The 14,128-nt window shown below is 36.6% G+C and overlaps 1 pseudogene; it reads left to right on the top strand.

Moving 5' to 3' along the window:
* LOC109258922 (tubulin polyglutamylase complex subunit 2-like) overlaps positions 1-8,506 on the top strand; it is a 47,846-nt pseudogene extending 39,340 nt beyond the window's left edge.
* Positions 8,507-14,128: the final 5,622 nt, after the last annotated feature.

Raw genomic sequence — 14,128 nt, 5'->3', positions numbered from 1 at the left:
TGGCTGCACCAGTTTGCATTCCCCTCAGTAGTGCAAGAGGATTGCCCTTTCTCTGCATCTTCACCAAAACTTAGTGTTTCTTGTGTTGCTAATTTTAGCCATTCTAACGGGTTTGAGGTGGTATCTCATCATGGTTTTGATATTTACTTGATGATAAGTGTGTTGACATATTTTCATGTGTCTCTTGGTCGCCTGGATGTCTTCTTTAGAAAAGTGTCTAATCATGAATTCTGCCCATTCCTTAACTGGATTTTTTGTTTTTTGGGGGTTGAGGTTGCTAAACTCGATATAGATTTTGGAAAGTAACCCTTTATCAGATATGTCATTTGCAAATGTCTTCTCCCATTCCATCGGCTGCCTTTTAGTTTTGTTGACTGTTTCCTTCACTGTGTGGGGGTTTCTTATCCTGATGAAGTCTCAATAGTTCATTTTTGCTTTTGTTTCCCTTGCCTCCAGAGAAATGTTTAGTAAGAAAATGCTATGGCTGAGGTCAAAGAGATTGCTGCCTGTGTTTTTCGGTAGGATTTTTGTGGTTTCCTATCTCACATTTAGGTCTTTCATTACTTTTGAATTTATTTTTGTGTATGGTGTGAGAAAGTCATCCAGTTTCATTCCTTTGCATGTCCTGTCCAGTTTTCCCAGCACCATTTGCTGAAGAGACTTTTTTCTTTTTCTTTTTTCTTTTTTTGATTATTTTTAAATATTTATTTATTTATTTATTTATTTATTTTTAAGTATTTTTTTAATCTTCATTTATTTTTGAGAGAGAGAGAGAGAGACAGAGTGTGAATGGGGGAAGAACAGAGAGAGAGGGAGACACAGAATCTGTAGCAGACTCCAGACTCCGAGATATTGGCACAGAGCCCGATGCGGTGCTTGAACTCACAAATTGCAAGTTCATGACCTGAGCCGAAGTCAGATGCTGAACTGACTGAGCCACCCAGGCACCCCTAAACATTTATTTATTTTTGAGAGAGAAACAGTTTGTGAGCAAGGGAGGGGCAGAGAGAGAGGGAGACACAGAATCCAAAGCAAGCTCCAGGCTCTGAGCTGTCAGAGCAGAGCCCAATGTGGGACTCAAACTCATGAACCATGAGATCATGACCTGAGCTGAAGTTGGACACTTAACAGACCGAGCCACCCAGGTGCCCTGAGACTGTCTTTTTTCATTTGATTATCTTCCTTGATATGTCGAAGATTAGTTGGCCATACATTTGTGGGTCCATTTCTGGATTCCCTATTCTCTTCCAATGATCTATGTATCTGTTTTTGTTGTTAAGGATGATATTAGCTGTGGATCTTTCATATATGGACTTTATGATGTTGAGATATGTTATTTCTATCCCTACTTTGTTGAGGTTTTTTTACAAGAAGTTATGCTGTGTTTTGTCAAATGCTTTTTCTGAATCTATTGAGAGAATAATATGGTTCTTATTCTTTAATTAATGTGGTGTATACATTGATTTATTTGTGAATATTTTTTTTAATTTTTAATGTTATTTTTGAGTGAGAGAGACAGATCATGAGTGGGGGAAGTGCAGAGAGAGGGGGAGACACAGAATATGAAGCAGGCTTCCAGCCTGTATGCTCCATATTCAATGGAAAGACAGTCTCTTCAACAAATGGCACTGAGAAAACCAGATATCCACATGCAGAAGAATAAAAGTGTACCACTTTATCACACCATACACAAAAACTAAATTCAAAATGGATGAAAGACCTAAGTGTGAGACCATAAAAATCCTAGAAGAGAAAACAGGCAGCTACCTCAATGAGCTAGGCTTCAGCAACTTCTTACTAAGCACGTCTCCAGAGGCAAGGGACACAAAAGCAAATGTGAACTCTTGCAACCTCATCAAGAAAAAAAAAACAACAAAAAAACAAAAAAACAAAAAAAAGCTTCTGCAGAGAGAAGGAAACAATGAACAGAACTAAAAGGCAACTGATGGAATGGGAGAATACATTTGTAAATGATATCAGATAGACTTAGTATCCTAAATCTATAAAAGATAGGACACAAAGTCTATAAAAAACTTATCAAACTCAATATCCAAAAACCAAATAATCCAGTGAAGAAATGGACAAAGACATGAACAGACATTTATCCAATCAAGACATACAGGTGAGCAACAGACACAAAAAACGATGCTCAATATCACTTATCATCAGGGAAATAGAAATCAAAACCACGATGAGACACTAGCTCACCCCTGTCAGAATGAACAAAATTAACAATTCAGGAAACAACAGAAGTTGGTGAGGATGTGGAGGAAGGTAAACACTTTTGCAGTGTTGGTGGAAGTGTAAGCTGGTGCAGTCACTCTGAAAAACAATATGGAGGTTCCTCAAAAACTTAAAAGTAGAAATACCATAGGATCCAGAAATTGCAGTAGTAGGTATTCACCTAAAGGATACAAAAATACTGATTTGATGGGGCACATGCACCCCAATGTTTATAGTAGTACTATCAGCAATAGCCAAATTATGGAAAAAGCCCAAATGATGTCCATTGACTGATGAACAGATAAAGAAGATGTGATATATATATATATATGAATAAATATATATGAATAACATATATATTGTTCAATATTATTCAATAAATATATAACATATATATATGAATATTACTCAGCAATCAAAAAGAATGTAATATTGCCATTTGCAACAACATGGATAGAACTAGAGTGTATAATGTTAAGCAAAATAAGTCAGAGAAAGACAAATATATGATTTCACTCATATGTGGAATTTAAGAAGCTCAACAGATGAACACAGGAGAATGGAGAAAAAATAAGAAAAACAGAGAAGGAGGTAAACAATGAGACTCTTAAATATGGAGAACAAACTGAGGGTTGCTGGAGGGGAGATGAGTGTGGGATGGGCTAAAATGTGATGGGTATTAAGGAGAACACTTGCTGGGATGAACATTGGGTTTTACATGTCTGTGATGAATCACTAAATTCTACTGAAACCAATACTACACTATGTATGTTAACTAACTTGAATTTATACAGATAGATGATAGATGATAGATTAGAAAGATAAATAGAGAGGTGATAGATAAAAATAAAGGTTATTAACTTCTTTAAATGTCTGTTAGAATTCTCCTGGGAAGTTGTCTGGCTCTGGACTTTGGTTTGTTGGGAGATATTTGTTACTGATTTGATTTCTTTGCTAGTTATGGGTCTGTTCAATTTTTTCATTTGTTCCTGTTTCAGTTTTGGTAGTCTGTATGTTTTTAGTAATTTATCCTTTCCTTCCAGGGTGCCCAGTTTGTTGGCATATAATTTTTGTAATACTCTCTTATGATACAGATATATATATATATATATATATATTTTTTTTTTTAATTTCTATGTTGGTAGTTGTGATCCCTCCTCTTTCATTTGTGACTTTTTTTTTTTTTAATTTGGGTCCTTTCTTTTTTGTTTTTGAGAATTCTGGATAGGGGATTTATCAATTTTATTACTTGTTTGGAAGAACCATCTCTTAGTTTTGTTGGTCTGTTCTACTATTCTACCAATTTCATAGGTAGAGTGTTTTCACTCTTTCTTTCTCTCTCTCCTTCTCTCTTACTACTTTTGGGGGGAGTGCTTTTCTTGTACAAACCTGATTCACTGCTCAATCTCCCCCTCTCTGTCTCCTCTTCGTGAAAAGAGCTCCACTCCTCAGCAACACTACCACTTTTCTCTCCCTAATTCATCTCTCCCCACCACATACTTGCTGTGTTTTCTCTCAAATTAAGCATATTATTTTGTTTATTCTCAGATCAATTTCCAAGGTGTTCAAAAATAGTTTGAGGTTGATCTAGCTGTGTTCAAGGGAGGAGACAAGCCCCAGTCCTCCTACTACTCCACCATCTTAACTCCTCCACCACAAACACATGTAACTTACTCTCCATATTGTTATCCAAATTGTGTTTTTTTACATAAATGAAACAAGTTGAGGTTTCCCAATGCAATCAGGGATATATATATTTTTTACTAATATTCAGGAAATTTAAGATTTTCTTTTGTCCTGGCATGTAATCTGATGCAGGCTCTGGAGTAAATTTTAGGCAAGTGACTGATGAAATTCTAGCAGCTCTCCGAATGTCTCCATAACCCATCTGAGTGAAGAAACATCCAGTTTTGTTTCCAAATAGCTTTTTCCTTCCTTTTTAACCTCAATTTGTTGTTTTTGGAAGTCCTCTTTATCCCTTGAAAGCCTGAGAGGAGGGGGGCTAGATTCCATGTGATTTAGGGAGAAGGGGGGCTGAAGAGGGAAAGGAAAAGTTTGACATGGGTGGACAGAACAATGAAGGAAATAAGGGTGTGAAGGGGGACATCATCAAAGATTCACAGCATGTTGCTGTCCAGTTCTCCCAGCACCATTTGTTAAAGAGACTGCCTTTTTTCCACTGGATATTCTTTCCTGCTTTGTCAAAGATTAGTTGGCCATACATATGTGGGTCCAATTCTGGAGTCTCTATTTTATTCCATTGGTCTATGTGTCTGTTTTTGTGCCAATACCATGCTGTCTTGATGGTTACAGCTTTGTAGTAGAGGCTAGAGTTTGGGATTGTGATGTCTTCTGCTTTGGTTTCTTCTTCAATATTACTTTGGGTATTCAGGGTCTTTTGTGGTTCCATACAAATTTAAGGATTGTTGAGATAAGCACTGGTTGTTATATGTAAGAGATGTATCACTGTGTTCTACTCCTGAAACCAATACTACACTGTATGTTAACTAACTTGAATTTAAATAAATAAATTTTTAAAAAGAATAAAAGTCATATCTAAATAAATGCAAAAAAGCATTCATCATGAGAGCTTTTTCTATAAGACAACAAGACAAGGATTCCCCTCTTGCCAATTTTACTCAACATGGTATTGGAAGTCCTAGCCACAGCAATTAGGAAATAAAATGAAATAAGGAACATCCATATCGGTAAAAATGATGTTAAACTGTCACTATTTGCAGATGACATGACACCATGCATAGAAAACTTCAAAGGCTCCACCAAAGAACTATTAGAAGTAATAAATTAATTCGGTAATGTTGCAGGATACAAATCTAATACTCAGAAATTGGTAGAATTTCTATACATGAATAACAAAATAGCAGAAAGATCAATTAAGAAAACAATTCAATTTACAATTTCACCAAAATAGAATAAAATGCCTCCTTAACTATGGAGGTGAAATATTTACTCTGGGAATTATAAAACATTAATGAAATAAATTGAAGATGATATATCTACATTTATTTAAATGGAAGGATATTTCATGGATCAGGAGAATTAATATTGTTAGAATGTCCATACTCTCCAAAGCAATCTACAAATTCAATGCAATACCTATCAAAATATCAACAGTATTTTTCACACATCTAGAACAAATAATGCTAAATTTGTATGGAACCACACACACACACACACACACCGACACACTCACAGACACACACACACACACACACACACACACACACACAAAACATGAATAGGCAAAGCAATCTTGAGAAATAGGAACCAAGCTGGAAGTATTACATCCTGAAGATACACTACAATGCTGTGCTAATCAAAGCAATATGGTACTGGCAGAAAAGTAGAGACATAGATCAATGGAACTAAGTAGAGATGTCATATATAAGCCCATGATTATATGGTCATGTAATCTGTTACAAAGAAGGCAAGAATACAATGGATAAAAGACAATTTCTTTAGTAAATGATGTTGGGAAATTGTGGGCAGCTACATCCAAAAGAATAAGACTGGACCACTTTCACACATCATACATAAAAATAGAACTCAAATGGATTAAAAACCTAATTAGAGTTTAATACACAAAATATAAGAGGTTAATGTGCAAAATATATAAATAACTTATGCAACTCAATATCCAAAAAAAAGAAATAATTCCACTAAAAATGGGTAGAAGATCATAAGGGTGCATGTATCCCTTTGAATTAGTGTTTTTTGTTTGTTTGTTTGTTTGTTTGTTTGTTGCTTTATTTTTGGGGTTTGTTTGTTTGTTTGTTTTGGTAAATACCCAGTAGCGTGATTGCTGGATCATAGGGTAGATTTATTTTTAACTTTTTGAGGGACATCCATAATGTTTTCCCCAGTAGCTGCACCAGTTTGCATTCTCACCAACAGCATCTTTCCATGCCATAAAAAAAGAATGAAATCTTACCATTTGTAACAACATAGATAGATTTTATAATGTTAAGTGAAATAAGTCAAAGAAAGACAAATGCCATATAATCTCACTCACATGTGAAATTTAAGAAACAAAACAAACAAGCAAAAGGTAAAAAAAAATGACAGACAAACCAAGAAATAGTCTCTTACCTATAGAGAACAAATTGATGGTTACCCATAGGGGGTGGGGGGAAAGTTGGAGAATGGCTTAAATAGGTGATGGGGATTAAAGAGTACACTTATCATGATGATAAAAAAAAATTAAAAAAAACTATGAAAAAAACTATGAAAAACACTAACCTAAACAGCCATTTTTCCAGAGACGTACAGATGACCAACAGACAAATGAAAAAGTTCTTGACATCACTAGTCATCAAGGAAATGTAAATCAAAATTACAATGATATATCACCTTACACCTGTCAGAATAACTAAAATAAAAAAGATAAAAATAAGTATGGCAAGGATGTGGGGAAAAGGAATTCTCATATACTGTTAGTGGGAATCCAAATTGGTGCAGCCACTGTGGAAAAGAATATAAAGATCCATCAAAATATTAATAATGGGAATACCATATGATCCAATAATTCCACTATTTACCCAAAGAAAACAGAAACATTAAATCAAAAGACATACACAACCCTATGTTTATCACAGCACTATTTACAATAGTCAAGATACAGAAGCAATCCATGTGTCCATTGATAGATGAATGGATAAAGACAACGTGAGATAGATAGATAGATAGACAGATAGATAGATAATATGGTGGAATATTACACAGTCATTAAAAAGGAATGGATTTTGCCACTTATGAAACCATGGATGGACCTAGAGGGAATTATGCTAAGTAAAATAAATCAAATAGATAAAGACAAATACTATATAATTTTGCTTATATGTGGAATCTAAATAACAGAACAAATGAATGGACAAACAAACAAAAAGCAGAATCAGACCTAAAAATAAAGAGAACAAACTGATGGCTGCCAGAGGAGAGGGGATGTGGGAATGAGCAAAATGGGTGAAGGAAAGTGGGAGATACAGGCTTCCAGTTATGGAATGAATAAGTCATGGGAATATAAGACACAGCATAATGATAATGTAATAGAGATGTTTTGGGACAGATGGTAGCATAGACAGATGGTGAACATAGCGTAATAGTATGATGTATAAACTTACCAAATCATTTTGTTGTTCACCTGAAATTAATGGAACACTGTGTGTTAACTATATTCAAATAAAAATATTTTAAAATAAATAGAGTCTCTTGTAAAAATATATTCTAGAGGTGGGCTGGGAGGGTCTGGATGGAGGAGTTGCTCCCCACCCCGCCCCTTCCTCTGTGAAGTGGTCTCCATTGGTGGCCAGTCCTTGGGAAGGCTTTGGGGAACTACTATTCCCAGAGCATCCCAGGCACCTAATCTCTGCCTTCCTGGCTTTTTGCATGGAGCACTACTACTCTGGAAACTCAGTGAACTTGATGGCCCAGTCTCTGGTGTCCCCCACCATGCATAGAATGTGGAGGATTCAGTGCCCCCAGGCTGTAGCAAGCACACCTGGAGAAGCTGACCCTGGGAATCACCTGCATACTACAATCTTCCCCAGGTGGGACAGAGGGTGACTGTCATAGAAAAAAAACCTGCTGAATGTCATAAGATTTCTTCATGGGAATAAAAAATAACTGTGTGTTACCTGAGGATGTGAAGAACTTTTACCTGATGACCACTGGCTTCCACAGGACATGGAATGTGAAACTGGATGAGCATATCATTCTACTGGGCATCATGGCAATTAACAGAATCTCAAAACTGACTCAATTCAACCAGTTTTCTGTGTATTCACTCCCTAATCCACCAACCCTGGTAAACCTGGAGGATGACGGTCTTGAAGCCAGTGAGAACCAGCCAGAGAAGACTCACTTTGATTCTCCAAGTGTGATATTTGAGCTGGATCCTTGCAACGGGAATAGGAAGTTTTCCTTGTCTACAAAGAGGGAAAGCAGTGTTAGTGTGACACTGAAATCTGGTTCCTGGACAGAGTGTTATACTGGCATTTTCTTACAGATACCTTTACCACTTACTATCTCCTGCTCATCATGCACATGGGTCTGCCGCAGTGGCAGTAGGACTTCATCAGCTATGGAATTAGCCCACAAGACAAAAAAAAATGGTTCAACATGTATCAATCCATCACCTACAGCACAAACCTGCTTGCAGAAGGGACCAACTCCTTTGTGAACAAAGCTGGATCCCAGCAAAGTGTTCAAAAGCAAGAATAAGGCATTAATCCCTCAAAAGAAAATTCCTGTCCAGTCTGCATAGGCAGGATGCAAGGAAAGGACTCTGGGGGAGATCTGAGCCCTTCAAGTGCTGGCTAATACCAAAAGGAGTATAAGGCCTAGGATTTGGCCAGAAGGGGCCCTCAGGTCCTCCCTCCACCTCTAAATCCTTTTCTAGCCCTGGAAACCCTGTCCATAAATGAGCACCCCCACCTTCCCACCAGCCCCATCAGATGATGCACAGATGACCCAAGGCTCAGATTCTGTGTGTGGACCATAAGCATCTTCCCATCTGAGTGAGTCAAACCCTAGGCTTTCTATGTGCCTTGGTATTCGCCAGGAGTTCAATGGTGTACTCAGGTCTCCCCCAGAGTCTTTTCTTCATGCCCTGCCTCTGAAAGATGTGGAGAGTTTCAGAACTTGTTTAAGTAGCTAAATAAATCTGTTAAGGGCTTTCCTCTATTTCCATCCCCAACCCTCTGCACCCCTCAGCAGTGATTAGAGAAGTCTCACAAATAAACCACTGTTTTGACCCATGAGAGATTAGAGCTGTGCTGTTCAACTGGTAGCCACTAGCCACATGTGGTTGTTTAAACTATATTAAAAATTCAGTTCCTCAGTCTCAAACCATAAGGGACTAATATATAGAGACCAAACTTAAGGTTTCTGACAGGGTTCTGGGTGGGGGGGATGGGCTAACTGGGTTACGGGCATTAAGGAGGGCACTTGGGATAAGCACTGGGTGGTATACGTAAGTGATGAATCACTGAATTCTATACATGAAACCATGATTACACTATATGTTAACTGACTTGTATTTAAATTAAAAAAAATCAGTTCTTCAATCACATTACCCACATTGTTAGTATCCATGTGGCTGGCAGATTCTGTATTAGACAACATAGAGATAATACATTTCCATCATCACAGAAAGTTCTCTTGGGCAGTACTGCATTAGAATATTTTCATGCTGCCCTTGCTTAGATCAGTTCATTTTTGTTAGACAATGTGAATACCTTAATCTGATAGGTCATAATGTTTCATGAAAACTCTTGAAGATACAATTATGTGTTTTTATTTTTCATGAGTAATTCTCACTCTGCTCCTTTTTCAGTTTCCTATAAAGTTTATTGCTTCCAAAAAAATATTCTAGGGATTTCAGTGAGGATGTTTTGTATGGGAATAAGATTTAAATAAGAAGACTGGGAACCTGGGTGGCCGAGTTGGTTGAGAGTCTGACTCTTGATTTCGGCTCAGGTCATGATCCCAGGGTTGTGGTGTCATGCCCCATGTCAGGCTCCAGGCTTAGTGTGCTTAAGATTCTCTCTCTCTCCCTCTGCCCCTCTGCCCCTGCTCATGAACTCTTTTTTTTCCCTTCTCTCTCTTAAAAAATGAACTTAAAAATTAAAAATAAGGGGCACCTGGGTGGCTCTGTCAGTTAAATGTCAGGCTATTGCTCAGGTCATGATTTCGTGGTTCATGGGTTCAAGCCCTGCATCGGGCTAACTGCTGTCAGCACAGAGCGTACTTTGGATCCTCTGTCACTCTCTCTCTGCCCCTTCCACACTTGAACTCTCTCTTTCAAAAATAAACATTTTAAAACTTATTTTAAAAATTAAAAATAAATAAATAAATAAATAAATAAATAAATCAGGAGACTGAGTGATTTGGAGACTGAGTGATATGGACTATCCTCCATAATGTGGTCTCCCACATCAGTCAGTTGAACGCCTCAGGGGAATAAAAAGGCTGACCCTAAGTAAGAGAAGTTTTATTGCCAGGTAGTCTTTGATCTGGTGTCAGCTGTTTTCCTGCCTTCAGACTTGAACTGAACCATTGGTTCTTCCTGGGGTTCAACCATGCTGGTCTTCAGACTTCAAGTTTCCAGCTTGACATCTCATCCTGCAGAACTTAGAATTTGCCAGCCTCCATAATAGTGTGAATCAATTCCTTATAATAAACGTGTGTGTGTGTATGTGTGTGTGTGTGTGTGTGTGTGTGTGTGTATAAATCCTATTTGCTATATTTCTCTGGAAAGCCCAGACTAATACAGATGGATTAGTTATTTCTTTAAATCTATCCCTAAACCACCCTAGCTTCTCCAAACGTTAAGCATATTCATGTTGATACTATTTGAGTATATTTTATATAAATGCTATCCTATATGTAGATGCTCAAACAAATATGATGTTTTTTTCTATAAGAGAGCTAAGTCCCTACACCAAGGGATGGGGGGACGACCTGTACAGTAAAGGTTAATGGTAGATTTGAGGTGTTCAATCCCTTTACATTCCAAAGAAACTGACCCTTGAACCTACCCTTGGGAGGTAACCTCTAAGGACTGGTCAGATCCTGCCTAAGAGTCTTTGTATACCTGAGGACTTGGGCTATACCAGAGAGGTTATGCTAGTGTAATTTATGGTGGAAACATTAGGCCATATTGTATCTGTTTTGACCTCTGGAGTAGAAGGGGATTGAGTGACTCATGGACATTTTATGCCTACATGACCAACTCCAATAAAATCTCTGTCTTGGGATTGTGTTGTGTTTCTGGGTTACAATAATACATATGTGTTGTTATGCATTAATCTAAGAGAAATAAGCATTGTTATACAATTCCACTGACAGGGAAAACCAAAAGCTCATACCTTGTTCCCCCTGGACTCTTCTTTATGTGCCTTTTACTTTTACTTTACTTTGTAATAAATTAGAATCATGATTATAACAGCTTTTCTTAGTTATGTTTCTTTATAGTGAATCATTTAACCTAAGGATTGTTTGGGTCCCTGACACAACATTAGCCCCCCAAAAATGTATTATTGGTAGTTTTTAAATATGTATATGTATACAAATACACACACCACACACACACATGCATTATGCTTATATGTGTACATGTGGGGTGTGAGTGTGTGTGTGTTTGCTTAAAAGATCAGTTCAGTCCCACAGTGGATTAAGTCATTCTCAACTAATGGTTTTTGTTAGTATAAAGTTCCAAAGTAATAAAATAATAACTAATATTTATTTAGTTATAATTATGATCCAGATCAGGTGTTATATACCCTTTACTGCATTTCCCAAACTAACTCTGAAGTAAAGTTTATTCACTCTATTTTGGACATAAGTAACGAAGCTAAGATGGATTACCCAATGTGCCCAGTGTCTCACAGCTAATGCACTCAATCTCAGTTCTGTCTGGTTCTATTCTTTCTGGGAGGTGGGTCCACCTCCCTATTTCCAATGATATTTTGCTGTCCAGATGCTTCAGCAATTTTAAATTGGTTTTTATTTAAATTACAGTTAGTTAACATACAGTGTTAATCTTAGTTTCAGTTGTGCAATATAGTGATTTAACACTTCCATACATCACCCAGGGCTCACCACAATAAGTACACTCCTTAATCCCCATCTCCTATTTAACCCATCCCCCATCACCTCCCCTCTGGTGACCAACAATTTGTTCTCTATAGTTGAGTCTGTTTCTTGGTTTGCCACTCTTTCTCTTCTTTTTCCTTTTACTCATTTCTTCTGTTTCTTAAATTCCACACATGGCTGAAATTATATGGTATTTGTCTTTCTCTGACTGACTTAACTTAGCATAATAGTGTCTAGCTCCATCCACATTGTTGCAAATGACAAGATATTCTTTTTCATGGCTGAGTGATAGATGATAGGTAGATAGATAGATTGATATTAGATAGATAGATAGATAGATAGATGATAGATAGATGATAGAAAGACCACATCTTCTTTATCCATTCATCAGTCATGCAATTTTGTAAACTTGAACACTTTTTGTAGAGATTAACCTGTCTTTACTTTCTTTGTATATTACACATTATATTTTACAGTAGACTTTTGCACTAGATTTTCTAGAGTGCCTACATTTCATGCATGAGGAAACTTGGAGCCTCAGAGAAGTCATCTGACCTTCTAAAGTCTACATAGCCAGCTTGAAGACTTAAACTAAAACTTCTGATTCCAAAGTACACACACTTTTCATGGAAAGAAAAAAAATTAAGTTTTTGTTCTTCCTGAGTCATGGAAGATAAAATGACTACTGGGGTAAAACCTCCTGCCTGCTATTAAAGTTTAATAAGGTCTACAATCTCAAAAACTCTGCAAAAACACTTCAGTATATTTACTTTCTGAATTTTCTAAGTTGTTGAGCTTCACTTGGAGATGACTAAATAAGAATGGTTGGCCTTGACTTTGCCTCTCTCTTTCATTTAGCTTGTGTTTGTCACATTTAATCCAGAATGAAATTGAATCCTCTGTTAAAACATTTGGTTTGCAAAAACCCTGAGGCAATGTTGACTTTACCTGAAAATATCCTTCTGTGCTCTTCCATAATGAATCAACATTTCATTCCTAATGTGTGTGAACTCTAGGACAAGATGTCTGAAGGGTAGATAGAGTTGCTTGATTCTAGTGTGTTGTTGTTGCTACTGTTATTTTTCTTTTAATGTTAAAACACTACACAAGGAAGACACTAAATATTTATTGTCATATACTGGAAAGAGATAAGATTAAAATGTTTGTTTATGTATATATAAGTTTATTGAAGAAAAGTTTATTATATTTTTATACAGCAGCATATGAGGTGGGCTGAGCACAGGCTATAATATTAGAAAAGAGAGTTAAAACTTCATCCCATGAAGTGATATCATGGGCAAGTCACTTCATCTGCAGTGGGATGAATGTACTGAGATGGGATGTCTCATTTGTAGAGTGAGGAGATTGGCCAAGGAGTGATTAAGTATTCTAATTTTTTATCTATCTCCTTAATGTATTATAAGGAATTAATTTTCCTAACAGCTTTGTTGAGGAAAAATGTAAATACCATGAAATTCTCCCATTTTACGTGTACATAGATGAGTTTTAGTACATTTACAGAGCTACACAACCATCAACACAATCCAGTTTTAAATATTTCTATCATCCCTCAAAGTTTCCTCAATCTGTTGTTTCCCTTTCAACCCCACGCAGCTACAGATCCACTTCTTGTTCTAATAGATTTGCTTCCAACACCTCCCCAGCTTTATTGTGGGTATATTTGACATATATGACACTGTGCAAGTTTAAGGTGTAAAATGTGATATTTTGATACACATATATAATTGTGAAATAATTGCCATAGTAAGTTTAGTTAACACATTTATCACCTCACATTATTAGCATCCCCCCCCATGGTGAGAACATTTAAAATTTGTTCATTTTGCAACTTTCAGGTATTTAATACAATATTGTTAACTATAGTCATCATGCTTCCCATTATATCCCCAGAACATAACTGGAAGTTTGTGTCATTTGATCAACATCTCTTATTCCCTCCACCTTCCAGCCCCTGGCATCCACCAATCTATTTTTTCTTTCTATTAGTTTTTTTTTTTTATTCTACATACAAGTGATACCGTATACTGTTTGTCTTTGCTTGATTTATTTCACTTCATGTAATGCTTTCAAGGTTTATCCAAGTTATTGTAAATGGCAGCATTTCCTTCTGTTTATGGCTTAATTGTATTCTATTGTATGTATGTGTGTTTCACCTTACCCATTTATCCATCAATGGACACTTAGATTATATCTATGTCTTGGCCATTATAAATAAAGCTGCAGTGAACATGCAGACATTTCTTCAAAATACTGATTATATATATATATA

The sequence above is a fragment of the Panthera pardus genome, unplaced genomic scaffold (assembly GCF_024362965.1).
Source record: "Panthera pardus isolate Hobbes unplaced genomic scaffold, ASM2436296v1 HiC_scaffold_24, whole genome shotgun sequence".
Classification (NCBI taxonomy): Eukaryota; Metazoa; Chordata; class Mammalia; order Carnivora; family Felidae; genus Panthera; species Panthera pardus.
The sequence above is the reverse complement of the archived record's forward strand: the minus strand, read 5'-3'. Positions and strand labels throughout refer to the sequence as shown.